Raw genomic sequence first — 26,491 nt, 5'->3', positions numbered from 1 at the left:
GGCCTGTGTAATTACCACTGCCCAACTGATGTCCCTGCTTTCTTTCTTGTATTCTAAAGTCTGTTCCTCTACATGCCATAGAATAAACCTTTAAACTTAAATTAGGGGGCTGGGGCTGTGGCACAGTGGGTAAAGTCGCCACCTGCAGTACCCGTATCCCATATGGGTGCTGGTTCAAGTCCTGGTGCTCCTCTTTTGATCCAGCTCTCTGCTATGTCCCGGGAAAGTAGTAGATGGAGCAAGTCCTTAGGCCCCTGCATCCACATGGAAGACCTAGAAGAAGCTCCTGGCTCCTGGCTTCAAATCAGCACTGCTCTGGCCATTGCGGCCAACTGGGGAGCATACCAGCAGATGGAAGACCTCTCTCTCTCTCTCTCTGCCTCTCCTTCTCTCTGTGTGTAATTCTTTCAAATAAATAAATAAATCTTTAAAAAAAAAACTTAAATTAGGTGACTTTATTCTACTAGAAACTATCCAAAAGTTTTATTTTACACATAGGATGAAATGGGAAGTTTCTACAAGATCTACCCCAGCTACTTCTCCAACTTTATCTCCCACCATTCTACCGTGATTCTTGAAGTCCTGCCACAGCTGCCTCCTTGCTATCCCTTGAACAGGCCAAGCACAGCCCTCACCCATTCAGTCTCTGCAGTTGCTGATCTCCTAGCTGGAAGCCTATTCCTCCAGACAGCTGCAAAGCTTCATTCCATTCAGGTCACTCAGTTCAACTTTCTATTTAGAAAATTATTCTCTGGGGTCAGCACTGTGGCGTAGAGGGTAAAGCTGCCACCTGCAGTGCCGGCATCCCACCTGCTGGTTCAAGCCCCAGCTGCCCACTTCCAATCCAGCTCTCTGCTATGGCCTGGGAAAGCAGTAGAGCAGTAGAAGATGGTCAAGTCCTTGGGCCCCTGCACCCACATGGGAGACCCAAAAGAAACCCCTGGTTTCAGACAGGCACAGCTCTAGCCATTGCATTCATTTGGGGAGTGAACCTCTCTGTAGCTCTGCCTTTCAAATAAATAAATAAATAAGTAAATCTTTAAAAAAATATATCAAAATAACAAAAGGCCAGCGCTGCAGCTCACCAGGCTAATCCTCCCTCCGCCTGCAGCGCCAGTCCGGGGTTCTAGTCCCGGTAGGGGCACCAGATTCTATCCCAGTCACTCCTCTTCCAGTCCAGCTCTCTGCTGTGGCCCAGGAAGGCAGTGGAGGATGGCCCAAGTGCTTGGGCCCTGCACCCGCATGGGAGACCAGGAGAAGCACCTGGCTCCTGGCTTTGGATTGGCGCAGCGTGCCGGCCGTAGTGGCCATTTGGGTGGCGAACCAACGGAAGGAAGACCTTTCTCTCTGTCTCTCTAACTCTGCCTTCAAAAAATAAATAAATAAATAACAAAAAAAAATAACAACAACAACAAAAAAAGTGAAGCAGGGGCTGGCACTGTGGCGCAGTAGGTTAAAGCTGGCCTGCAGTGCTGGCATCCCATGTGGCTGCTCCACTTCCCATCCAGCTCTCTGCTGTGGCCTGGGAGAGCAGTGGAAGATGCCCAAGTGCTTGGGCCCTGCCCAAGGTGGGAGACCCAGAAGAAAGCTCCTAGCTCCTGGTTTCACATCAGCCCAGATCGGCCCAGCTCCAGCTGTTGTGGCCAACTGGGGAGTAACTCAGTAGATGAAGGCTCTCTGTCTCCTCTTCTCTCTGTAACTCTGCCTCTCAAATAAATGGAATAAAAAAAAAAAAAAAAAAAAAGTGGTGCAGCAAGGATTTGAACCAGTGCTCACAGGAAATGCTAGCTTTGGAAGTGGTGGCTTAACCCACTGCACAATGCCGGCCCCCGAAATTATCTTTTTTTTTTTTTTTACAGGCAGAGTGGACAGTGAGAGAGAGAGACAGAGAGAAAGGTCTTTCTTTTTGCCGTTGGTTCACCCTCCAATGGCCGCTGTGGCCGGCACACCGCACTGATCCGAAGCCAGGAGCCAGGTGCTTCTCCTGGTCTCCCATGGGGTGCAGGGCCCAAGCACTTGGGCCATCCCCCACTGCACTCCCTGGCCACAGCAGAGAGCTGGCCTGGAAGAGGGGCAACCGGGACAGAATCCGGCGCCCCGACCGGGACTAGAATCCGGTGTGCCGGTGCCGCTAGGCGGAGGATTAGCCTAGTGAGCCGCGGCGCCGGCCCCAAAATTATCTTTTAATTCCACTTTTGCAAGAACGTGTTAAAGTAAGCATGTTACAAGTATCTACTTGCATGTGAATCACGTTCTGGCAAAGGCCAATGCTTGTCTGTTCTGTTTACTCATAGCTACTATTTCAGGGTATAGGAGAGGGCCTGGTTCACAACCAGAGCTGAACGAGTATTTGCCAAAGGAATGAAAGAAATAACTCTATATAGAATATAGATTCAGAAAGTACATATATTTTAAAACATTTTTTAACTTGTACCCTCAAAACCTAGAATGCCTGCCAGACCACAATATTTTATATCAACAACAAAAACAGGTGTGACATAGATAATAGAACATAGTGCTGTGTGTCTTGATACAGATAGTCATTAAATTAGAAATAAGTTCTCATTAAGAATTAAAATTACTATAGCAGCCAGAAATATATTTAAAGCCACGTTTATTTAAAGAAATAGGCTTTTAGGCCGGCGCTGCGGCTCAATAGGCTAATCCTCTGCCTGTGGCGCTAGCACACCGGGTTCTAGTCCCAGTTGGGGCACCGGATTCTGTCCCGGTTGCTCCTCTTCCAGTCCAGCTCTCTGCTATGGCCAGGGAGTGCAGTGGAGGATGGCCCAAGTGCTTGGGCCCTGCACCCCATGGGAGACCAGGATAAGCACCTGGCTCCTGCCATCGAATCAGCACGGTGCACTGGCCACAGCACACCGGCCGCAACGGCCATTGGAGGGTAAACGAACAGCAAAGGAAGACCTTTCTGTCTCTCTCTCTCACTGTCTAACTCTGCCTGTCAATAAAAAAAAAAAAAAGAAAGAAAGAAAAAAGAAAAGAAATAGGCTTTTTAATTTAAATTTTTATGTCAAGTTTCTAAGTTTTTTTTAAATTTATGACTAGGAAATCTTCAGATATTACCATCTAACCTGAATTTACTTACTTTCAAAAAACACTTTCTTGCCATCAATAAAACTCCTCTTAAAAAAAAAAAAAAACACACTTTCTTATACCTTACCAATTCCCCTGAACTGTGCAAAGCTGTTATTATTTTTTTTAAGATTTTATTTATTTATTTGAGAGGCAGAGTTAGAGAGAGAGAGGGAGAAAGTTCTTCCATCCACTGATTCACTCCCCAAATGGCCACAACAGCCAGAACTGAACCAGGCTGAAGCCAGGAGCTTCTTCCAGGTCTCCCACGCAGATGCAGGGGCCCAAGCACTTGGGCCATCTTCCACTGCTTTCCTAGGCTATTAGCAGAGAGCTGGATTGGAAGAGGAGCAGCTGGAACTCAAACTGGCACCCAAATGCAATGCAGCTGCCACGGACGGAGGCTTAGCCTACTACTTAGCCACAGTACCAGCCCCACAAAGCTATTATTTTAAATCTCCTGCAGTTGGGGCCCTAATATTGCTTTCCTCTGAAAAGCTAAAATGAAAATAAATAAAAAATTAAAAAGTAATCATTATATCTCCTTCACAAGTTGATTTTCCTCTGAATCAGCCACAAAAGGATCTGTGTACATTAAAAAAAAAAAACTTGTATTCTTACTCACTACAGAAAAGGCAAATATTTTGTACACTTCCATGTGGGAATTCTGACATCCACTAGGGGGCTCTAAGTCCATAGGCTAAGAATAGAATCCTTATCCTGATGGATTTAATTGTGAGAAGTATTATTGTTATGAGAAGTATTATCATTAATGAAGACAGTATTGAAATGGTTGTTAAAAACCCATATGCTTCATTAACTAATTGTTGTCCTGAGCCTATAATGCATTTTCTCTGAGCCTCTTGGGTTTTTTTAATCCATAAAATATGAACAAAATATTTGCATTATTTTGTGCCTGACAGAATCAACTTGTTAGGCGCCAAGAATATAAAAAAGGACAGAACTTAGTATGTGCCCTCATGAACTTTCTAATCTAATAGAATTAGGCAGGCACGTAAGCAAAGGGCTACCCAAAAATATTATGGGTATCATACTAAAAGTGTGCACAATGTAATGTAGGGAGAAAAAGGGAATGATTGAGGAGGGAGAATCCTGAACCTACTTGAGAAAAGGAGGGGAAGGGGAGTTAGGGTGGAGAATTGGCCAGAAATAAAGATGATAGGTGTGGGTTACAATTCTGGACAGAGAGAGCCAACTAAGCAAAGGCTCACGTACGACACAAAGCATGTTTAGAGGTCTACGTGCAGCTTGCTACGATCTGTGTATGCATTAAGAGTGAAGAGTGAGGACTAGGGAGAGGGGAGAAAGTGTATCAGGGGACTTCAAAAAGTTCATGGAAAATGGAATTAATTAAAATACAAGTTTATTCTGGTGCAAAAATTTTTGAAATCTATGCATAGGATGCTGGTGTTGTGGCACAGTGGGCTAAACCGCTGCCTGCGATGCCAGCATCCCTTATGGGCACTGGTTCAAAACCTGGCTGTTCCACTTCTGATCCAGCACCCTGCTATTGCACCTGGGAAAGCATTGGAAGATGCGTCAAATGCCTGGGTCCCTACCACCCACATAGGAGACCTAGAGGAAACTCTGGGCTCCTGGTTTTGGCCTGGCACAGCCTCAACCATTGCAGCCATTTGGGGAGTGAACCATCAGATAGAAGATCTGTCTATGTGAGTCTCTCCCTCTCTCTCTGTAATTCTGCTTTTCAAATAAATAAAGCATTTTTATTTTTTTATAATTTATAAATTTAGTCATGCTAAATCACTTAAAAAGTTTTCCCATCACCTATAGGGCAAAGTCCAAGTTTCTTAACTGTAGGAGGGGTCTTCAGTAAAGGTTCTGACCCTGCTCCCTGCTGGTGCACCTGAGAAGGCAGCAAGACGGTCCAAGCCATAAAGCATTTTTATTTATTTGAGAGGCAGAGTTATAGATACAGAAAGGGAAAGACAGAGAGAGAAGTCTTCCATCCACTGGCTCATTCCCCAAATGGCTGCAATGGCTAGAATTGGGCCAATCCAAAGCTAGGAGCCAGAAGCTTCTTCCAAGTCTCCCATGTGGGTGCAGGTGTCCAAGCACATGGGCCATCTTCTGCTGCTTTCCCAGGTCATTAGCAGGGAGCTGGATCATAAGTGGACAGCTGAGTCTCAAAACAGTGCCTAAATGGGATACTGGTGCGAAGCCACAGCGCCGGTCCCAAAAATAAATCTAGAAAGACAAACAGACAGACAGACAGAAAGATCCATGCATAGTTTTTTCTTAATATGTATTTCCTACAAAATTTGCCTAAAAAGAAATTTATTTATTTGAAAGGTAGAGTGACACAGGGGGAGAAAGAAATCTTCCATTTGCTGGTTCATGCCCCAAAAGCCAGGGCTGGGCCAGAATGAAGCCAGGAGTGAGGAACTCCATCCAGGTCTCCCAATGGGTAGCAGGAGCCCAAACACTTGTGCAGTCTTCTGCTGCCTTCTCAGGTGCACCAGCAGGGAGCAGGATCAGAACCTTTACTGGAGACCCCTCCTACCATTAAGAAACTTGGACTTTGCCCTGTAGGTGATGGGAAAACTTTTTAAGTGATTTGGCATGACTAAATTTATATTTGACACCATGAACTCTTGAATAAGGAAAAGGATGGCAGGAAAGGGACAAGATCAAGAGACTAAGAAATTACTGATTGGCAAGAAACCTTGCAATGGGCAATGGAAAGAAAGAACAAATGTTCTGACTCCAGTGACAGGACAGGACAGGACAGGGCCCTGCAATCACATGGGAGACCCAGATGAAGCTCCTGGCTCCTGGTTTTGGCTGGGCCCAGCCTTGGCCGTTGCAGCCATTTGCAGAGTGAACCAGAGGATAAAAGACCTCTGTCTAGGCTGGCGCCACGGCTCACTAGACTAATCCTCCGCCTTGCGGCGCCAGCACACCAGGTTCTAGTCCCGGTTGCCCCTCTTCCAGGTCACCTCTCTGCTGTGGCCAGGGAGTACAGTGGAGGATGGCCCAGGTGCTTGGGCCCTGCACCCCATGGGAGACCAGGATAAGTACCTGGCTCCTGCCATCGGATCAGCGCGGTGCTGCACACCGGCCGCAGTGGCCCTTGGAGGGTAAACCAACGGCAAAGGAAGACCTTTCTTTCTGTCTCTCTCTCTCTCACTGTCCACTCTGCCTGTCAAAAAAAAAAAAAAAAAAAAAAAAAAAAAAAAAAAAGACCTCTGTCTGTCTCTCCTTCTCTCTTTGTAACTCTACCTTTCAAATAAAATACATCTAAAAAAAAAAAACAAAAAAAAGACCTCTGTCTGTCTCTCCTTCTCTCTTTGTAACTCTACCTTTCAAATAAAATACATCTAAAAAAAAAAAAAAAAAAGACCATTGGCACTGGGGCCAGCTCCTCATTCTTATTTTCAATTCATTCCCATGCTTATATTTATATCAGGCCCTATATTATCTACTTGTTCTCATTTCCAAGATTTGGCTCAATAAAACCTTCCTTCCTAATGATATAGTTTGCCCTTAGTGATAAATTCTAACTGAAATCTTGAGGCAGCTGGCACTGTGGTATAGCAGGTAAAGTTGCCACCTGCAGTGCAAGAATCCCATATGGATGCCAGTTAAGGCCCAGCTGCTCCACTTCCGATCCAGCTCTCTGCTGTGGCCTAGGAAAGCAGTAGAAAATGGCGCAAGTCCTTAGGCCCCTGCACTCGCATGGGAGATGTGGAAGAAGCTCCTGGCTCCTGGCTTCAGATCGGCGCAGCTCCAGCTGTTGCGGCCAATTTGGGAGTGAACCAGCAAATGGAAGACCTCTCTCTCTACCTCTCCTTCTTCTTTCTCTCTGTGTAACTCTGACTTTCAAATAAATAAATAAGTCTAAAAAAAAAAAAAAAAAGAAATCTTGAGGCATTGGTTATCATTACCACTAATCTGGAACTGTTTTGTTTTTTTTTGTTTTTTTTTTGTTTTTTTTTTGCTCCACTTCTGATCCAGCTCCCTTCTAATGTGGTACCTGACCTTTCTCTCTCTCTCTCTCTCTCTCTCTCTCTCTCTCTCTCTCTGTGTCTGTAACTCTACCTGCCAAATAAATAAATAGTATTTTAAAAAATTAACATTAGGTTTACCCAACAATAATAAACATAATTTTTCCTGAAATTTGCAAGCATGCTCCAAGTTAGACAATTTATTTTTGAAGTGATTAAAAACTTGACTTAGTTCAGTACCATTTTCTACGTCTACAAAAATAAGAGATTATATCCATGCATATTAAGGAAAAAGTTCAAGCTCTTCAACTAATGTTATTAACACTTATGACTGACAGGCCAGTGGGGAGATTTTAGTTGGTGTATCCTTCCATAATGAGGCACAGAGAAGGGTCCAGCAAACTATGGCTGTGAGCCAAATTTAGCCTGCTGCCTGTTTGTATCATTGGAACACAGCTATGATCATTTGTTTACCCACATACTGTCTATGATCACAGAACTAAATAGTTGCCAGAGTTCTCCCTAGGCCATAAGAGCCACACACCTTAAACAGTTTACTATCTGGCCTTTACAGTCAAAGTCTGCCAATTCTTGATAAGCAAACATACCTACTCTAACCCACAACATGAAGAGGAAGCATATCCTGATAAGGTAAAATTTGTTACATAAAACACATTAAAAATTCCAAAGAGGAAACATCTATCACAGATGTTAACTAAAAGGACTCCTGGGCCAGCACTGTGGCACAGTAGGTTAAAGCCCCAGCCTACAGCACCAACATCGCATACAGCCGGTTTGAGTCCCAGCTGCTCTTCTTCAGATACAGCTTTGTTTATGGCCTGGGAAGGCAGTGGAGGATGGCCCAACTCCTTGGGCCCCTACACTCGTGTAGGAGACCCAGAAGAAACTCCTGGCTCCTGGCTTTGGATCAGTTCAGCTCTGGCTGTTGCAGTCATTTGGGGAGTGAACCAGCAGAATATAAGACCCCTCTCTCTCTGGCTCTAACTCTCTCTGTAACTCTTTCAAATAAATAAAAAAAAATTTTTTTTAAATAAAAAAAAATTGGTCTTTAAAAAAAAAAAAAGACTCCTGGGGCCAGCGCCGTGGCTCACTTGGTTAATCCTCTGCCTGCAGCGCCGGCATCCCATATGAGCACCGGGTTCTAGTCCCAGTTGCTCCTCTTCCAGTCCAGCTCTCTGCTGTGGCCCAGGAGGGCAGTGGAGGATGGCCCAAGTTCTTGGGCCCTGCATCCGCATGGGAGACCAGGAGAAGCACCTGGCTCCTGGCTTCGGAACGGCGTAGCTCCAGCTGTAGCGGCCATTTGTGGGGTGAACCAACGGAAGAAAGACCTTTCTCTCTCTCTCTCTGTCTATAACTCTACCTGTAAAATAAATTTTAAAAAATTAAATAATAAAATAAAGGACTACTATGACTCAAAAGGTTGCTGAAGCAAAAAAAAAAAAATTCAAAATTTTTATGGAATAAGAATCACTGAGCCGGCGCCGCGGCTCAACAGGCTATTCCTCTGCCTAGCGGCGCCGGCACACCAGATTCTAGTCCCGGTCGGGGTGCCGGATTCTGTCCCGGTTGCCCCTCTTCCAGGCCAGCTCTCTGCTGTGGCCAGGGAGTGCAGTGGAGGATGGCCCAAGTGCTTGGGCCCTGCACCCCATGGGAGACCAGGAGAAGCACCTGGCTCCTGCCATCGGATCAGCGCGGTGTGCCGGCCGTGGCGGCCATTGGAGGGTGAACCAACGGCAAAGGAAGACCTTTCTCTCTGTCTCTGTCTCTCTCTCTCACTGTCCACTCTGTCAAAAAAAAAAAAAAAAAAAAAAAAAGAATCACTGTAATTTTCAAGTTTTCACTGTAGAGGATTTCTAATTAAAGGTATTCCAAGTTAATGTTATATATCTTAAATAATTCTAAACTCTAAGAGACAGAGTTCAAACAAACTGATCATCTCTATTAAACTGATAAATTAGGAACAGTATTACAGAGTCAATAAGAGAGTATCACTTCCTACTTTCTTATATTACACACAGACTAATTTAATCAACATAGTGGAAAGTAACTAGAGTCAGAAGGTGCGAGCAACTTAAGACTGGGTCCTGACACCTACTGGTAATGTGACCTGTGGCTAGTGACTGCACCCACACTTCTATTTCCTCATCTTCAAACTGAGATAATGCCTTTCCCTTCCTCACATGGTAAGCTGTCAAAGAACTGTAAAGCATAAATAACTGCATAATGTAGGAGACCGTTTTTATTGTCATCTAAAACATTTTAGCATTCCACTAGAAAATGAGACAAACTTTCTCCATCATACGATGGATGAAAATGAACCTTTTCATGAAAATAAGCAGGAAATAGCAAAGTCATAACTAAAGAGGTAAGACAGATTATTGCTAACATCATGGAAACTACACTCAAAAAAGACTCACTAAAAGCAAATTAAATGTCAATTATCTTAAATCTAAGAGTATTACTAGAAATATAATATGCCTCACCACATACAGGATGGCTTTGAAATTTGAGAATAAAGCATCAATTGCAAATAAGTTAATGCGTCATTTAATATTTTTTTACAGGGGCCAGCGCTGTGGCGCAGTGGATTAAAGCCCTGGCCTGAAACGCTGGCATCCCATATGGGCGTCAGTTCGAATCCTGGGTGCTCCTCTTCCGATCCAGTTCTCTGCTATGGCCTGGGAAAGTAGAAGATGGCCCAACTCCTTGGGCCCCTGCACCCACGTGGGAGACCTGGAAGAAGCTCCTGGATCCTGACTTCGGACTGGCTCTACTCCAGCAGTTGCGGCCATCTGGGGAACAAACCAGCAGATGGAAGACCTCTCTCTCTGTCTCTACCTCTCTCTGTAACTCTGTCTTTCAAATAAATAAAATACATCTTAAAAAAAAATCATACAATGATATCCAATTAAAAATCACACAATGACAACTAAAGGTAATATAGTATGTTAAGTGGGATTCTGGGGAAGAAAAAGAACATAAAAACTAAAGAAATCTGTATAGTCTGAACTTTAGTTAATAATGATGTATCAATATTGGTTCATCAACTATAACAAATGAAACTACTAATATAAGTGAGGGGCCGGCGCCGTGGCTCAATAGGCTAATCCTCCGCCTTGCAGCACCGGCACACCAGGTTCTAGTCCCCATCGGGGCGCCGGATTCTGTCCCAGTTGCCCCTCTTCCAGGCCAGCTCTCTGCTGTGGCCAGGGAGTGCAGTGGAGGATGGCCCAGGTCCTTGGGCCCTGCACCCCATGGGAGACCAGGATAAGTACCTGGCTCCTGCCTTTGGATCATCGCAGTGCGCAGACCGCAGCGCGCCAGCTGTGGCAGCCATTGGAGGGTGAACCAACGGCAAAGGAAGACCTTTCTCTCTCTCTCTCCACTCTGCCTGTCAAAATAAATAAATAAATAAATAAAATTAAAATATATATATATAGGCCGGCGCCGCGGCTCACTAGGCTAATCCTCCGCCTAGCGGCGCCGGCACACCGGGTTCTAGTCCCGGTTGGGGCACCGGATTCTGTCCCGGTTGCCCCTCTTCCAGGCCAGCCCTCTGCTGTGGCCAGGGAGTGCAGTGGAGGATGGCCCAGGTGCTTGGGCCCTGCACTCCATGGGAGACCAGGAAAAGCACCTGGCTCCTGGCTCCTGCCATCGGATCAGCGCGGTGCGCCGGTCGCAGCGCGCCGGCCGCGGCGGCCATTGGAGGGTGAACCAACGGCAAAGGAAGACCTTTCTTTCTGTCTCTCTCTCTCACTGTCCACTCTGCCTGTCAAAAAAAAAAAAAAATATATATATATATATATATATATATAAGTGAGGGAACTTGGCAGTGTCTATGGCAACACTGTACTACCTTCTTAATTTTTCTAAGTTTTATTTATTTACTTATTTATTTGAGAAGCAGAGTTATAGACAGAGAGAGGGAGAGACAGAGAGAAAGGTCTTCTATCTGATGGTTCACTCCCCAAATGGCCACAACGGCCGGATCTGAGCCAATCCAAACTCAGGAGCCAGGAGCTTCTTCCAGGTCTCCCACACAGATGCAGGGGCCCAAGCACTTGCGCCATCTTCTATTGCTTTCTCAGGCCATCAGCAGAGCGCTGGATCAGAAGTGGAGCTGCCGGGACTCGAACCAGCACCCATATGGGATTCCGGCACTGCAGGTGGCGGCTTTACCAGCTATGCCACAGCGCCAGCACCAAAAACATTTTGAAACTGTAATTTATCACAAACAACTACCATCTATAAAGGGACCAACCAGCATACAATGTTCCAGAACCCAAATAACATCTGGTAACACACTAAACAGTGTATAAACCATCACACTAAAAATACTTTTCTTTCAGTTCTCTGTGATCAGAAATGAAATACAGAAACTTCATGACATGAAATTTCCTTAGCTGAGGCTGAAGTTTTGGCACAACAGGTTAGGCTGCTGCCTATGATGCCAGCACCCTACACGGGTACCAATTCCAGTCCTGGCTACTCTATTTCCAATCCAGCTCCCTGCTAATGTGCTTGAGAAAACAGTGGAAGGTGCTTCTGTAAAAGTACTTGGGGGGCTGGAGCTGTGGCAAAGCAGGTAAAGTCATTGCCTGGGGCGCCGGCATCCCATATGGATGCCGCTTCTAGTCCCAGCTGCTCTACTTCCAATCCAGCTCTCTGCTATGGCCTGGGAAAGCAGTAGAAAATAACCCAAGCCCCCAGGCCCCTACACTCATGTGGGAGACCCAGAAGAAACTCCTGGCTTCAGATTGGCCCAGCTCCAGCCACTGCAGCCAATTGGGGAGTGAACCAGTGGATGGAAGAACTTTCTGTCTGCCTCCTTTTTTGTGTAACTCTTTCAAATAAATAAAAAAAAAATAAATCTTTAAAAAAAAAAAAAAGTTCTTGGACCCCTGAACCCACATGGGAGACCTGGATGAAGCTCCTGGCTCTGGCCTGGCTCTGCAACAGCCTTTGTAGCCATTTGGGGAGTGAACCAGCGGATGGAAGATCGATTTCTCTCTGTCATTCCCCATCTCTGTAACTCCATCTTTCAAAAAAAATTTTTTTTAATTTCCTTAGCTGTTTATATTCTGCACTAATTTCTGGTTAATTGAAGCAAGGCAGATATATTTCTTAGACAGAATTGTTTTTAGAAAAGCCAGTTTTTATATTAACTTTTACCATACAGTGAATCTATTTTTAAAACTGTTGCAGGGGGCCGGAGCTGTGGCACAGCAGGTTAACACCCTGGCCTAAAACACCGGCATTCCATATGGGTGTTGGTTCAAGACCCGGCTGCTCCACTTCCAATCCAGCTCTCTGCTGTGGCCTGGGAAAGCAGTAGAAGATGGCCCAAGTCCTTGAGCCCCTGCACCCACATGGGAGACCTGGAGTAAGCTCCTGGCTTTGGATCAGCGCAGCTCTGGCCATTGCGGCCATCTGGTGAGTGAATCAGCAGATGGAAGACCTCTCTGTCTCTACTTCTCTCTGTAACTCTTTCAAATAAATAAAAATAAATCAAAAAATAAGTAAATAAAATAAAAAATAAAAATAAACCGCCGCAGGTAGTAATGGTTGAGCTTGAGGAGAACAGTTTTATTTTAAAGATTTATTTATTTACTTATTTGAAAGGCAGAGTGAGAGAGAGAAGGAGAGAGAGAAAGAGCAAGAGAGAGAGAGAGATTTTCCATTTGCTGGTTACTTCCCAAATGGCTGCAACAGTCAGGTCTGGACCAGGGCAAAGCTCGGAGCTGGAACTCCATCCTGGTCTCCCATATGAACGGCAGAAACCCAAGTACTTGGGCTCATACGCTGCATTCCCAGGAGCATTAGCAAAAGCTGGATTAGGAGTACAGTAGCTAGGACTCAAACTGGCACTCCAATTTGGGATGTCAGGATCACAAGTGGCAACTTAACCTGCTGTGCCACAACACCAGTCCCAGGAAAAGAATTTTAATTGACTGGTGGTAATAAAGTATATAGATGTTTAGTAAATAAAACCAGTAACACGGATGGTGCCACAGCTCACTAGGCTAATCCTCCGCCTGTGGTACCAGCACCCCAGGTTCTAGTCCCGGTTGGGGTGCTGGATTCTGTCCCGGTTGCTCCTCTTCCAGTCCAGCTCTCTGCTGTGGCCCGGGAAGGCAGTGGAGGATGGCCCAAGTGCTTGGGCCCTGCACCTGCATGGGAGACCAGGAGGAAGCACCTGGCTCCTGGCTTCAGATTGGCGCAGCGCCGGCCGTAGCGGCCATTTGGGGGGTGAACCAACAGAAGGAAGACCTTTCTCTCTGTCTCTCTCTCTGTCTCTCTCTCACTGTCTAACTCTGCCTGTCCCCACCCCCCCCAAAAAAAAGCAGTAACAATTACACATTTCACGTTTCCATGTGCCAGACCCCAACTATTTATTTTCATGAACATTCTCATTCATCCTATGGAATATTCCTGAAAGATATTCTTTTTTTTTTTTTTTTTAAGATTTTTATTTTACTTGAAAGAGTGACAGAGAGAAGGAGAGACAGAAGAAATACCTTCTTCCATCCACTGGTTCATTACCCAAAAGGCCCTACACCAGAATTGGACCAACCGGAAGCCAGAAGCCTGGAACTCCAACCATGTAGTCAAAGTATTTGGGCCTCTCTCACTGCTTTCTCATTTACGTTAGCAGAGAGGCAGAAAAGAATCAGAGCAGCTGGGACTTAAACCAGTACTCTGATATGAGATGCTGGCATTGCAACCATAATGAGCTTAACTCATTATGCCACAACACAGGCCCCAGAAAAACATAAAGTATCCACATTTTACACCTGAGGAAACTGAAAAAATTAAGCAATCTGTCCCAAAGTCAAATCTGTAACTGGCAAAATGGAGACTATAATTTAGGTTATCTAGCTTTAGAACCCAGTTTTTAACCACTAAGCCACTCACCTGCCAACAATGAGGACTATAATTATGGCCTACAGCCAAGGTTGCTGTTTATAATCGCTCCACTCTTTCAACAACTCTTAATATGTAAGACAGTATATGGATAACTTCCCTTTCTTGGGAAACTTCCAAGACAAAAAACTGTTTAGCCAGACTTCAGGACTAAATAAATAATCTAAATTCACTCAAATTCCATGAAAGAAATAATATATGAAAGTTTTTTTTAAAGTACCCAACAATTAATCCAGAATGTTACTTGAAAAGCACACAGCAAGCCCTCATGTGAAGAATATTTCAATACTTACAGTACTAACAAAGTTCTTGGTACAGTACTCTAAAGTATACTATGAGCTCAAAACTAGCTATATAATTTCTAGTAATTTCCATAATCTTTCTGGAATCCAAATTTTTCAACAGAAAACAGGGAATTAGACAATATGTGGTGCAAGCCCATAATCGACACTGAGACAAACACTATGGACCCAGGCTCCCCAGCTGGCTGCAAAACTCTCGCAGCTGAGATTTTTCGGTGGGCATTTGAGCCTAGACAGTCACCAACGTTGTCAGAGTTGACTTGCACTCTTACAATGTCATCTGGTGCCTTCTAATCTGTGAACATAAGACGAAAACAGTTCTCCACTGGAAAAGGTTAGTACACACTGAAGATGATCATCTAGTTCACAGCCAACTCTTCCCATTCACTTGACATTCTCATCCGTCTCCTTCCTGTCCTCCTTGCTGCTGCTGACATTACTCACCACAGTCCATGAAATGCCATCAACCCCTCAGCCGTGAAGTCTCTCTTTTTACACCTCCTACTTCACCTCACTGTTTCTCTACTTCCTCCAAATCAGATGTTGCTGCCCTACTATATCCTAACATCACCTACATTTGCAAATGCTACCATTAGGCCTGGAAGGCCCCTATCCTCAATGAACTCAGACATACCCTTTAAAACCCAGCCCCCAAAGCTCTACCCTCTGTGAAGCTCTGGTGAAACTCCTGACAACAGAGTCCATTCCCTCTGCTCTTACGACACTAAATAACCCTAAATCGGGGCCGATGTGTGGCACAGTGGGTTAAGCCGCAGCCTGCAAACCAGCACCCCATATGAACACTGGCTTGATCCCAGCTGCCCCACTTCTGATCAGGCTACCTGCTAATGCACCTATGAAGGCAGCAGAAAATGGCCTGAGTACATGGGCCCTTGCTCCCCATGTGGGAGACATGGATGGAGCTCCAGACTCCTGGCCTTGGCCTGGCCTAGCCCCAGCCATTGGGATATGAACCAGCAGTTGGAAGACTGATCTCTCTCTTTTTTTTTTTTTAATTTATTTTATTTATTTGAAAGAGAGTTACAGAGAGAGGCAGAGCCAGAGAGAGAGGTCTTCCGTCTGCTGGTTCACTCTCCAAGTGACTGCAACAGCCAAAACTGAGCTGATCCGAAGCTAGAACCCAGGAGCTTCTTCAGGTCTCCTATACAGGTGCAGGGGTCCAAGGATTTGGGCCATCTTCTACTGCTTTACCAGGCCATAGCAGAGAGCAGGATTGGAAGTGGAGCAGCCAGGACTCAAACCGGCACCCATATGGGTTGCCAGCACTGCATGTGGGATCTTGACCCACTATGCCACAGCGCCAGCCCTTCTCTCTCTCTCTCCCTCTCTCCTTCTCTCTGTAACTCCTCTGAAATAATTAAATAAATCTTAAAAAAAAAAAAAAAAAAGACAGCATTTAAAAAATAAAATAAAAATTCTTAGGCATTAATAATATACTGAAATGAGTTCATTCTCATTGGATGGACAGGTGCCATAAGCTCTATTTAACACATTTCCTTTACACATTCATTCAACAATGTTATGAAGACCTACTTTGTGCTAAATACTGAGGAACAAGACAGGCAAGACATGGCCTTAAAGAGGTCACATTTTCCCAGGGATACATGACATTCTAATGACAATTCTGACTGGTTCTCACAGACCAGACTTCTATCACCCTGTATTTAGAATCCTTTGCCCACTCCTTTCATTAGTCAGTTAAATTCCACTTAGGACAGAACTCAGTTCAAACGGAGGAGTCTTTATAGGTCATTCTCTGTACTCAGACACTTCCTCATTTGGGGTAACCTCCCTCTCTCATTGCATTTTACACTGTCTGCAACAAAATGCTGTTTCACAACTTGGCTCCAAGTTCCCTGAAGTAGGGTTAAAGACATCCTGGTATCCCCATTACTTAGCACGAAAGCGCCTAGTTGGATTTCTGGCTCCTCCCAGTTCCTGCTAATGCTCACCCTGGAGGGCAGTAAGTGACAGCTGAAGTATTCCAGGAGCTGCCACTGACAAAGGAGACCTGGACTGAATTATGGACTCCTGGCTTTGGCCTGGTCCATCCCCGACTGTTGGAGATATTCAGGGAGTGAACCAACAGATCGAAGATCTGTGTCTGCCTTTTTCTTTTTTTTTTCTTTTTTTTTTTTTTTTTTTTTTGACGGGCAGAGTGGACAGTGAGAGAGAGAGAGAAAGGTCTTCCTTTTGCCGTTGGTTCACCCTCCAATGGCTGCCGCGGCCGGCATACCGCGCTGATCTGATGGCAGGAGCCAGGTGCTTCTCCTGGTCTCCCATGGGGTACAGGGCCCAAGACTTGGGCCATCCTTCACTGCACTCCCGGGCCACAGCAGAGAGCTGGCCTGGAAGAGGGGCAACCGGGACAGAATCCGGCACCCAGACTGGGACTAGAAACCCGGTGTGCCGGCGCCACAAGGTGGAGGATTAGCCTAGTGAGCCGCGGTGCTGGCCTGCCTTTCAAATAAAATGAAAAAAATAAAAATTTTTTTTTTCTAAATGACTGAATGATGTAGCAATTTTAAGAGCAATAATAGGGGCTGGCGCTGTGGCACAGCACGTTAAGCTGCTGCCTGCAGTGCCAGTATCCCATATGGTTCTAGTCCCAGCTGCTTCACTTCCAGTCAAACGGCCAGCCAGCCAATGCGACTATCTGAGGAATGAACCAGTAGATAGAAGATTTGTCTCTACTTCCCTCTCTGTAACTCTACCTTCAAATAAATAAATCTTTAAAAAAAAGCAACAATAAAGGCAATTCAACAATAAGTTATACACTAATAAGCAGAACTGTAATGGCATTCAAATTTTATGACTTTATTTCCCAGAGGAAATAAATGACACAAAATATCCACCCAATTAGAAATGGGTATTAGAAACTTTCACAATTAGATAAACCTCCATTAATTTTATTAGTCTGAAATTAAATACCACCAAATCTAATCTCTTCCAATTCAATGATCTCTAATGACTACTCACTAAGATGTAAGTTTTGACATCAAGATAAACCAAACAACTAAGAAAAATCTAAAACCCTCACAACCTTCCGCAACCTTCTGAGCAGATGTCACCACCCACAGGCTTTGAGGAAGCTTTGGTCCCGTGGATAAACTTAGCTTCTTCCATAAATACAGCGGGTGTACAAAACAACCAAAGGGACAACAGGAAGGAACTCTGAGCCTCAGCTGTACTTCTGCTGAGCTGGAATACGGGTAAGGCTTGTTTCAGGACTCAAGGAAAGCAGGCTGTCATGTACATCTCATCCCATTTACCAGAACTGCACTTCATAAAAACTCCAAGTATTCATTATCAAACTTCAAACAGCATTACTGCCATCGACTCTGTCCTACCTAAAAAAAAAAAAAACCCTCCTAGACTACAAAAAAAATTATCTAGGTAGTTACAAGAGCTTTTCAAAAAGAAATTAACCACTAAGATGCCTCTATAGAATTACGGAATTCATAAATTCAAGAAGTTTATATAATGCTTGAGAAAAAGACAAAAACCAATAAAAATTATCCTTACTATTACTATGATGCTTTGAAACAAATGGAACAGAAACTTACTCATAGAGAAGTTTTAAGAAGTCACCTTCTGGGGTAGGCATCATGGCGCAGTGGGTTTAAGCTGCTGCTTGGGATATCCACAGCCATTTTGGGGTGACCGGTTCAAGACCCACCTCTACCTTTTTTTTAAGGTTTTTTAAAATCTTGTTTTGCTTTTTTTTTTAAAAAAAAAAAAAGACATCTTTTTTTTAAGATTTTTATTTTTATTATTTCAAAGTCAGAGTTACACAGAGAGAGGAGAGGCAGAGACAGAGAGAAAGAGAGGTCCTCCATCTGCTGGTTCACTCCCCAACTGGCCGCAACAGCCTGAGCTACACCAATCCTAAGCAGGAGCCAGGAGCTGCCTCCAGGTCTCCCATGTGGGTGCAGAGGCCCAAGGACCTGAGCCATCCTCCACTGCTTTCCTAGGCCATAGCAAAGGGCTGGATCAGAAGTGAAGCAGCCGGGAATCAAACCGACGCCCACATGGGATGCTAGCACTGCAGGCGCTACACCTGTGCTACACCACAGCAAGGGCCTCAAAAATTGTTTTACTTTGCAAGATTTTGTTTATTTGAAATTACAGAAAGAGACAGAGAGACAGAAAGAGATCGTCCATCCACTGGTTTACTCCCCAAATGGCCTCAACAGCTTGGACTGGACCAGGCCAAATCCAGGAGCTTATAACTTCACCCAAGTCTCCCACATGGGTGATAGGGGTCCGAGTATTTTGGGCCATATTCTGCTGCACATTAGCAGGGAGCTAGATGAAAAGTGGAGCAGCCAGGAGTTGAACCACATCCTTACGGGATGTAGCATTGCAGGTGGCAACTTAACCCACTGTGCCACAATGCCAGCCCCAGCCACCTCTATTCAGATCCAGCTTCCTGCTAATGTGCCTGGGAAGCAGCAGAAAATGATCAAAGTACGTGGGTTCCTTCTACCCATGTGGGAGATACAGATGGAATTCCTGGCTCCTGGCTTTGGCCTGGTCCAATTCTAGCTATTGGCATTTAGAGTGAACCAGCAGATGAAAGATCTCTTTCTCACCCTCTTTCTTGTCACTCTTCAAATAAATTAAAAATTCAAGTTGGCCCATTATAACCTTAAATGGTTAGATATTAAAAGGCACTGTGTTTCAGAAAAGGAGAGTCAAAGTTAGATTCCTTGGGTTCTACAAGAGACAGCAAAGATGAAATAGTTTCTGCAAAAATTTATTCTTTCTCAAGTTTTTCTGTACATAAATCTGCAAACATTCTGCAATTCTGTCTTAAGCACTTTTAGATTATTTTGTATTTTTGTAAGGTAGTTAAGAGTTATAAATTATGAAAGTAAAACCAAAGAAGAGATCAGAGTTCTGCATTAGAAAGCAAAAGGAGACAGTTCAGAGTGGCTGAGACTAGAGGAGGTTAGACTGTCCTAAAAAGTGGGGAAAAAAAAAATCCTATTTGGTCAAAATTAAAATGGCTTAGATATTATCTGACTCTGATCTTGACAAAAGGGAAAAAAGCTAATAAACACTGACTAATTTTTTGTCTTTTAAATTTTCCAATAGGAAAACCATGGTTTAATCCTTTCAAAGACTCACAGAAAATAATTATTAAGACAAAGTAGGAAAAGGAACTGAACACGTTTTTTTTTTTTTTTTTTTTTTTTTTTTTTTTTTTTTTTTTTGACAGGCAGAGTGGACAGTGAGAGAGAGAGACAGAGAGAGAAAGGTCTTCCTTTTTGCCGTTGGTTCACCCTCCAATGGCCGCCGCTGCAGCCGGCGCACCGCGCTGATCCTGGCAGGAGCCAGGAGCCAGGTGCTTTTCCTGGTCTCCCATGGGGTGCAGGGCCCAAGCACCTGGGCCATCCTCCACTGCACTCCCTGGCCATAGCAGAGAGCTGGCCTGGAAGAGGGGCGACCGGGACAGAATCCGGCGCCCCAACCGGGACTAGAACCCGGTGTGCCGGCGCCGCAAGGTGGAGGATTAGCCTATTGAGCCACGGCGCCGGCTCTGAACACGTTTTTCGAGATGCTTCCCACCAGGCTCCTGCGTGGGTGTACAGGTATTAACACGGGGGCAAGACCAAGCAAGCATGTTACATTAACACAAGACATCATGCCTGTTTGTATAGTTGCAAGAACATACTTAAAGTCTTATATTTAAAAAACGGCTTAGGGGCCAGCAACGTGGCACAGTGCACTAAGCTTCCAGCCTCTGCCAGTGGCACCAGCATCCCAAATGGGCACCAGTTCAAGTCTCAGCTGCTCCACTTCTGATGCAGCTCTCTGCTATGGCCTGGGAAAGCCGCGGAAGATGATCTAAGTGCTTGGGCCCCTGCACCCACGTGGTTGACCCAGATGAAGCTCCTGGCTCTTGGCTTCAGATTGGCCCAGCTCCAATCATTGCACCCTTTTGGGGAGTGAAACAGCAGATGAAAGATATCTCTCTCTCTCTCTCTTTCTCTCTCTCTCTCTCTGCCTCTCTGTAACTCTGCCTTTCAAATAAGCAAATTAAAAAATTAATGAAGAAAAACTATGACTCTGAGAAAATAGTATCACTTTCCAGATTATTTATTAGTTACAAAGGAAAAAAGACCTTTACAATAGAAACTTTAAAATTTTTAAAAATTTATTTGAGACAGAGACACACATAGAAAGATCTTCCACCCACTGGTTCACTTCCCAAATGCCTGCAGCCAGGCTGAAGCCGGGAGCCCAAAACTCCATCTGGTCTCCCATGTGAGTGACAAGGACCCAACTAGTTGAGCATCTCCTGCTACCTTCCAGGGTGCACACAAGCAGGAAACTGGAAACAGAAACAGAGCCAGGACTCAAATCAGGCACTCTGGTAAGGGATACAGGCATCCCAAACAGTATCTTAACCACTGCACCAAATGCCTACCTGAAGTCTGTAACTTTTAAATATTATTTCCCAACCCTCTGAAAAACTGTAACCTTCCAGAAGTGTAATACAATAAACACCCACACACCCTTTCCTTAAGTTAGCTGATTGTTAACATTTTGCCATGTTTACTTCACCAGACTGAACCACTTCCGAGTTAGGACTCTGCCCCGAAATATTTCAGCATGTATTTCCCAAACAAGGAGCTCTACATACCCACGGTTCAGCTGTAATTCTCAAGCTATTTAACATGGATATATTATATTTAAGGCATTGTCCATTTTCCCAATACTGTCCTTAGTTTTTTTTGTTTTGTTTTGGATCCAAGATCCAGTTAAGGAAGTTGCACTACATTTAGTTGTCTCCTTGAATGTACAATGGTTTTCCAGCCTTTTTCCAGTTTTTCATGAAATAATATTTTGTAAAGTATTTAGTCTACTTGTTTTATAAAATGCTCAACTTGGATTTGTCTCAACATTCCTTCACAGTCATTTTTGGCTGGAATGATAACACAGGTGATTTTAGGTCTCTCTCAACCTATCAAATCAGAGGTACATGATGCCAGTTTCATTATTGATATAAACTTGGCTATTTGGTGAAGATAATGTCCACTAGATTCTAGTGTAGGAGCAATATCCTATTGTCTGTCTCTCTCATTTTTCTACCTTTTAAATAAATAATTTTTTAAAACTATAGAATAAAAAAAAAAAACAGAATATAGGGAAAGGTGCAAAGAATAATTTGACACTTGTATTCTGCCACCCAGAATTAACTGTTAACACTGTTACGGTTGCTTCTAGTCACCCCCTCCCCCAACAAAAAAAAAAATTAGATATTATCCACTATGTCACCACCTCCCATTCCTATTCCCTCACAGACATCATTATGAAATTATGGGGTAGGGTATGCCCATTTTCAACTTTGGTAACTACAACAAATACTATTGCCTCCAAAGGTTGCTGTATTAAATTTATATTCCACCAACAGTTTCTAAAATTCCCATTTTTGCCACATCTTCACCAATATTTTATATTGTTAGAGACTTCAGAGTTTTTACCAATCTGCTGTGAAAAAAGCTTTCTCACTTACCTCTTATTTCCATTTCTTTAATTAAACACAAGTGATTTGTCAGTGAGAAACTAATGCCAAATGAAGCAACACTACTGTAATTCAATGCTAATTGTAATTCAGGGCTAATACTAATACCAGTATCCCTTCTAGAACTGCTTGTTTTTTCCTTTTTCCCGTGGTCCTGAACATATCAGACAAGTCATTAGGATCTAAAATAACACACCTAGGATTACACAGTACAAGAACTTTGGCAAAGTAAGAACTTCACCTACAGGTACTTCCTTTTACTACATCATCACAGAAAGCTAAGGATAACTACTACATAGTGTTTCGGAAATAATTTCCTATTTTCTAAAAAATGTAAGATGTAGCGCCAGCGATGTGGCACAGGGGGTTAACCCACCACCTGTAAGGCCAGCATCCCAATCCAGTTTCCTATTAATGCACCAGAAAGGCAGCGGAAGATGCCTTGGGTGCTTGGGCCCCTACCAGCCATGTTGGAGACCAGGACAGGGTTCCTGGCTCCTGGCTCTGGCCTGGCAGTTGTAGCTGTTCTGAGGAGTGAACCAGTGGACAGAGACTGAGCTCAAGCTTTCTGTCTCTTCCTCTTTCCTAGCAAGTAAATATCTCTCTAAAAAAATCTTTTTAAATAATTTTTTGACAGGTAAGAGTTACAGACAGTGAGAGAGAGAGAGACAAAGGTCTTCCTTCCATTGGTTCACCCCCCAAATGGCTGCTACAGCCAGTGCTGCACCGATCCAAAGCCGGGAGCCAGGTGTTTCCTCCTGGTCTCCCATGTGGGTGCAGGGCCCAAGCACTTGGGCCATCCTCCACTGCACTCCCAGGCCACAGCAGAGAGCTGGACTGGAAGAGAAGCAACCGGGACTAGAACCTGGTGCCCATATGGGATGCCGACACTGCAGGCGGAGGATTAACCAAATGAGCCACAGCACTGTCCCCTAAAAATAATTTTAAAATGAACATACTTTATTCCTAGAAACAGAAATCTTATCTCCCATAAGTTAACTCAGTCATTTCTTTCTTTAACAAATATTTACTAAGCACCTATTAGGTGCTGCCCCTATTCTGGCACAACTGTGAAGACAAAGGCCCTATACTTGTAGAGCTGACATTCAAGTAGGAAAAAAAAGGATTTAAAAACTCAAATACAAAAATGACACTAAATGGGTCTGTGCTATAACGAAAACAAGGGGCAGTGTAAGGGCACACAAGAGAAGGGAAGACCTCCTTCAGCCAGTGCTGTGGTGTGTTCAGTTCAGTCAACTCTTTCAACACCAACTACCTGTTTCATAAAATAATTTGCTTCTCATAGTCACCCTTTATTTCTCTCAGAAAAAGTGTGCAGCAGTGGTTTTCTACTACTGCTATTATTTCATAGTGTATAAAAAAAATCTCACATAAGATGTTGACAGGCAGGTGCTTTACAAACAGGTGCAAATTTCAAGCCATACAGAATGACTGTCAGTGAGAAAATTAATGCCAAATGAAGCAGCATTATAAGAATCTGAACCAGAATCTCAAGAAAAATAACTTCTTGGGGCCAGCATTGTGGCGGAGCAGGTTAGGCCACCACATGAAACATCAGCATCCCACATGGATGCCAGTTCACGTCCTGGCTGCTCTACTTCTGATCCAGCTCCCTACTAATGTGCCTGCAGAAGCAGCAGAAGATGGCCCAACTCTTTGGGCCCCTGCACCCATGTGGCAGACCCAGAAGAAGCTCCTGGCTTCCACTTGGCCCAGCTCCGGCCCTTATGGCCATTTGGGTAGTGAACCAGTGGATGGAAGAGTGCTCTCTCCTTCACCCTCTCTCTTTTTAACTCTTTCAAATAAATAAAATAAATCTTAAAAAAAGAAAATGGTTTCTCAACCCTCTACTTCTATATCTATATGAGTACTTCCCATCACATATGAAAAGAAGAGCAATAATTAACGGTAGCTGAAGAAAGATTCTGTTGCTTTTCAACTAAAGAGAAAAATTAGGGTTCCCCCGCACAACACTCTACATGATTTAGAACAGCAAACATTACAATGTCCTTGCATATCTTACACAAGAGTTTGCAGGGCTTCAATTACTTGGAACTAAGGAGGTGCCTTAATAAAAATGTATGGGGGCCAGCACTGTGGCCTAGCAGATAAAGCCACCACCTGCAGTGCAGGCCTCCCATATGGACACCAGTTCCAGTCCCAGTTGCTCCACTTCTGATCCAGCTCTCTGCTGTGGCCTGGGATAGCAGTAGAAGATGGCCCAAGTCCTTGGGCCCATGCACCCACGTGGGAGACCTGGAGGAAGCTCCTGGCTCCTGGCTTCAGATCGGCACAGGTCCGGCCGTTGTGGCCATCTGGGGAGTGAACCAGTGGATGGAAGACCTCTCTCTCTCTCTCTGCCTCTGACTCTCTAACTCTGCCTTTCAAATAAATAAATCTTTAAAAAAATAAAAAATAAAAATTTATGGGTTGAAACATTCACTTCCCTTTCTTCCCGAGATTATTTTGCTGATTCCCCAATGACCTGACCCAAATATCTGGGGTCTATTCTATATTTCAGAACTACTCTGATCTAATTCAAACTTTTAGTTCCTTGATTGCCAAATTCTCTTCTGCCTAACCTATCATCTTGCCTGCTTTGTCTTCTTTCTTACCTAAAGATTTAAATATCCTTCCATGCAGACTTACAGATTCCAAAAAGCTTAATGCTTTTTCAGGAGTCCATAATCCTTTTGTGCCACGGGCATCTTTGGTGGCCTGGTGAAGCTGATGGTCCCCTTCTCAGATTACTTTTTTTTTTTTTTTTTTTAAGATTTATTTATTTCAAAGGCAGAGTTACAGAGAGGCAGAGGGGGAGAGAAGGGGAGAGAAAGCGAGAGCGGGAGGGGTCTTCTATCCGCTGGTTCACCCCCCAAATGGGCTGTAACAGCCACAGCCAGGCCAATCCAAAGCCAGGATCCTGGAGCTTATTCCGGGTCTCCCAAGTGGGTGCAGGGGCCCAAGGACAGCGATCATCCTCTGCTGCTTTCCCAGGCACATCAGCAGGGAGCTGGCTAGGAAGTGGAGCAGCCAGGACTTGAACTGGCGCCCCTGTGGGATGTCAGCACTGCAGGCAGTGGCTTTATCCACTACACCATAGCACCGGCCCCCTCAAATTACTTTTAAAAGCATAATTAAATACATGTGATTGCAAAGAGAACAAATAATGCTGAAATATTAGCAATACAATTTAAAACCTGATATGGTAACACATGTGCAGTTTTAAATAACAAGTTCTAGCCATGGGTCTAAGAATATCACAAATCCAAAGAAGCTAATTAAATATTTCAGTTAGCAATTAATAAAAATAAATAAGTCTTTTTATCCCCATTCTACGTAAAAGACCCCTTGAATTCTATCCATTGATGAACCCAGGCTTTAAAAAAAATTTCTCTGGTTCAAAGCTGCTCAAAAACTTGTGATTTCTGTCACAAATTTAAAACTGAAAACACTTAAGACTCAGCTCTCATCTGAACATCAGCCCGTCCCCGTTTTTACGCAGATTTATACACAGAACCCTATGCATTTCTGTGGTCTGTGCCCACTACAATTCCGCAAGTCAATGAGAGGTGAGGCGGGAGGAAGAGGGACGGGATCCGCCAACAGCGAGCGAAAAGTTGCCAAGCACAGGGCGTGCGTTTGTGCCAGGTGGGCTGCCCCTTAGACCTGTGGGTCCGGCTCGAAAGACTCCCGAGCCGCGACACCCTCTCCTGCGGGCCTCCGGGTCTCAGCTCCCCACCCGCGAGGTGCTGGCCGCCGGCCCCCACCCGAGCCGGCCCGCGGTCCTCCGGTCCCTTCCCATCCCATCCCCCACGCGTCCCTCCCTCTCGTCCGCCAGTGGCCGCCCGGGCCCTGCGCGCCGCCGCCGCTCCGCTGTGGGCCCCGCCGAGCGCTCCCCCGACACCCACGTCGCCCGCCACTCAAGGGAATGGCCTAGGGGCCCGGGGCTCAGGGGTCAGCTGGAGCCGGCGGCCCGGCCGTCAGGCGCCGGCTGCGGCCCTAGGCCGGAGCAGCCCGCCCGGTAAGGAAGAGAGCCCCGCACTTCACGCGGCTTAACCCGGGACAGGCACTCACCGAGGGGCGCCTGCGGAGGCGAGGGCCGAGGTCTCGGCCAGACAGCCGCTGGGCCGCGGAGCCGTCACTCTCGCCGCGAGCTGCCACCGCCGCCGCCGCCACTCGCGGGTTGGCCTCTCTGCGTCCTGCGGCGGCGCTGCTGCCACGCCAGCGCGCGTGCGCGGCGCCGCGGGGGCCCCTGGGATCGGTGGTCCGGCCCCGCGGTGCCGGCTGCCTGGGCCGTGGGCGTCTGGGTGCCCGGTCGCCTTTTCCGGAAAGTTGTTCGCGACGTGCGGGCCCTCACTTCCGCGTGCGGGCAGTGCCGGCGTGTGTGAAGTGACAGCCGAGGGCGCCTTACGTCTTCCATGACCGGCGACACCTGGTTCCGCTCTGGAGGAAGCGCCCCTCCCTTTCTGCTAAAAGCGCCCGCGTTTGGTGTGGGGGGTGCGATCTGACTTCCAGGATCAAAAATTCCCCCTGGGAGTCTCAGTGTGCACGTTATAGATCACGAAACTTCACACGGGGGGTTTAAGTGAACT

At 45.2% G+C, this 26,491-nt stretch overlaps 1 protein-coding gene across 11 annotated transcripts in view; it reads right to left on the bottom strand.

Annotated features, from left to right (window-relative positions):
* GAPVD1 (GTPase activating protein and VPS9 domains 1) overlaps positions 1-26,127 on the bottom strand; it is a 100,195-nt gene extending 74,068 nt beyond the window's left edge. For all 11 annotated transcript variants that reach the window (XR_016212124.1, XR_016212126.1, XR_016212129.1 and 8 more), the window contains exon 1: positions 25,974-26,127. The gene's annotated coding sequence lies outside the window, so the exon portion shown is untranslated. The remainder of the gene's footprint in view (positions 1-25,973) is intronic.
* Positions 26,128-26,491: the final 364 nt, after the last annotated feature.

This window comes from Oryctolagus cuniculus, chromosome 1 (genome assembly GCF_051225735.1).
Source record: "Oryctolagus cuniculus isolate XC-2025 breed Fujian yellow rabbit chromosome 1, ASM5122573v1, whole genome shotgun sequence".
Lineage (NCBI taxonomy): Eukaryota > Metazoa > Chordata > Mammalia > Lagomorpha > Leporidae > Oryctolagus > Oryctolagus cuniculus.
The sequence above is the reverse complement of the archived record's forward strand: the minus strand, read 5'-3'. Positions and strand labels throughout refer to the sequence as shown.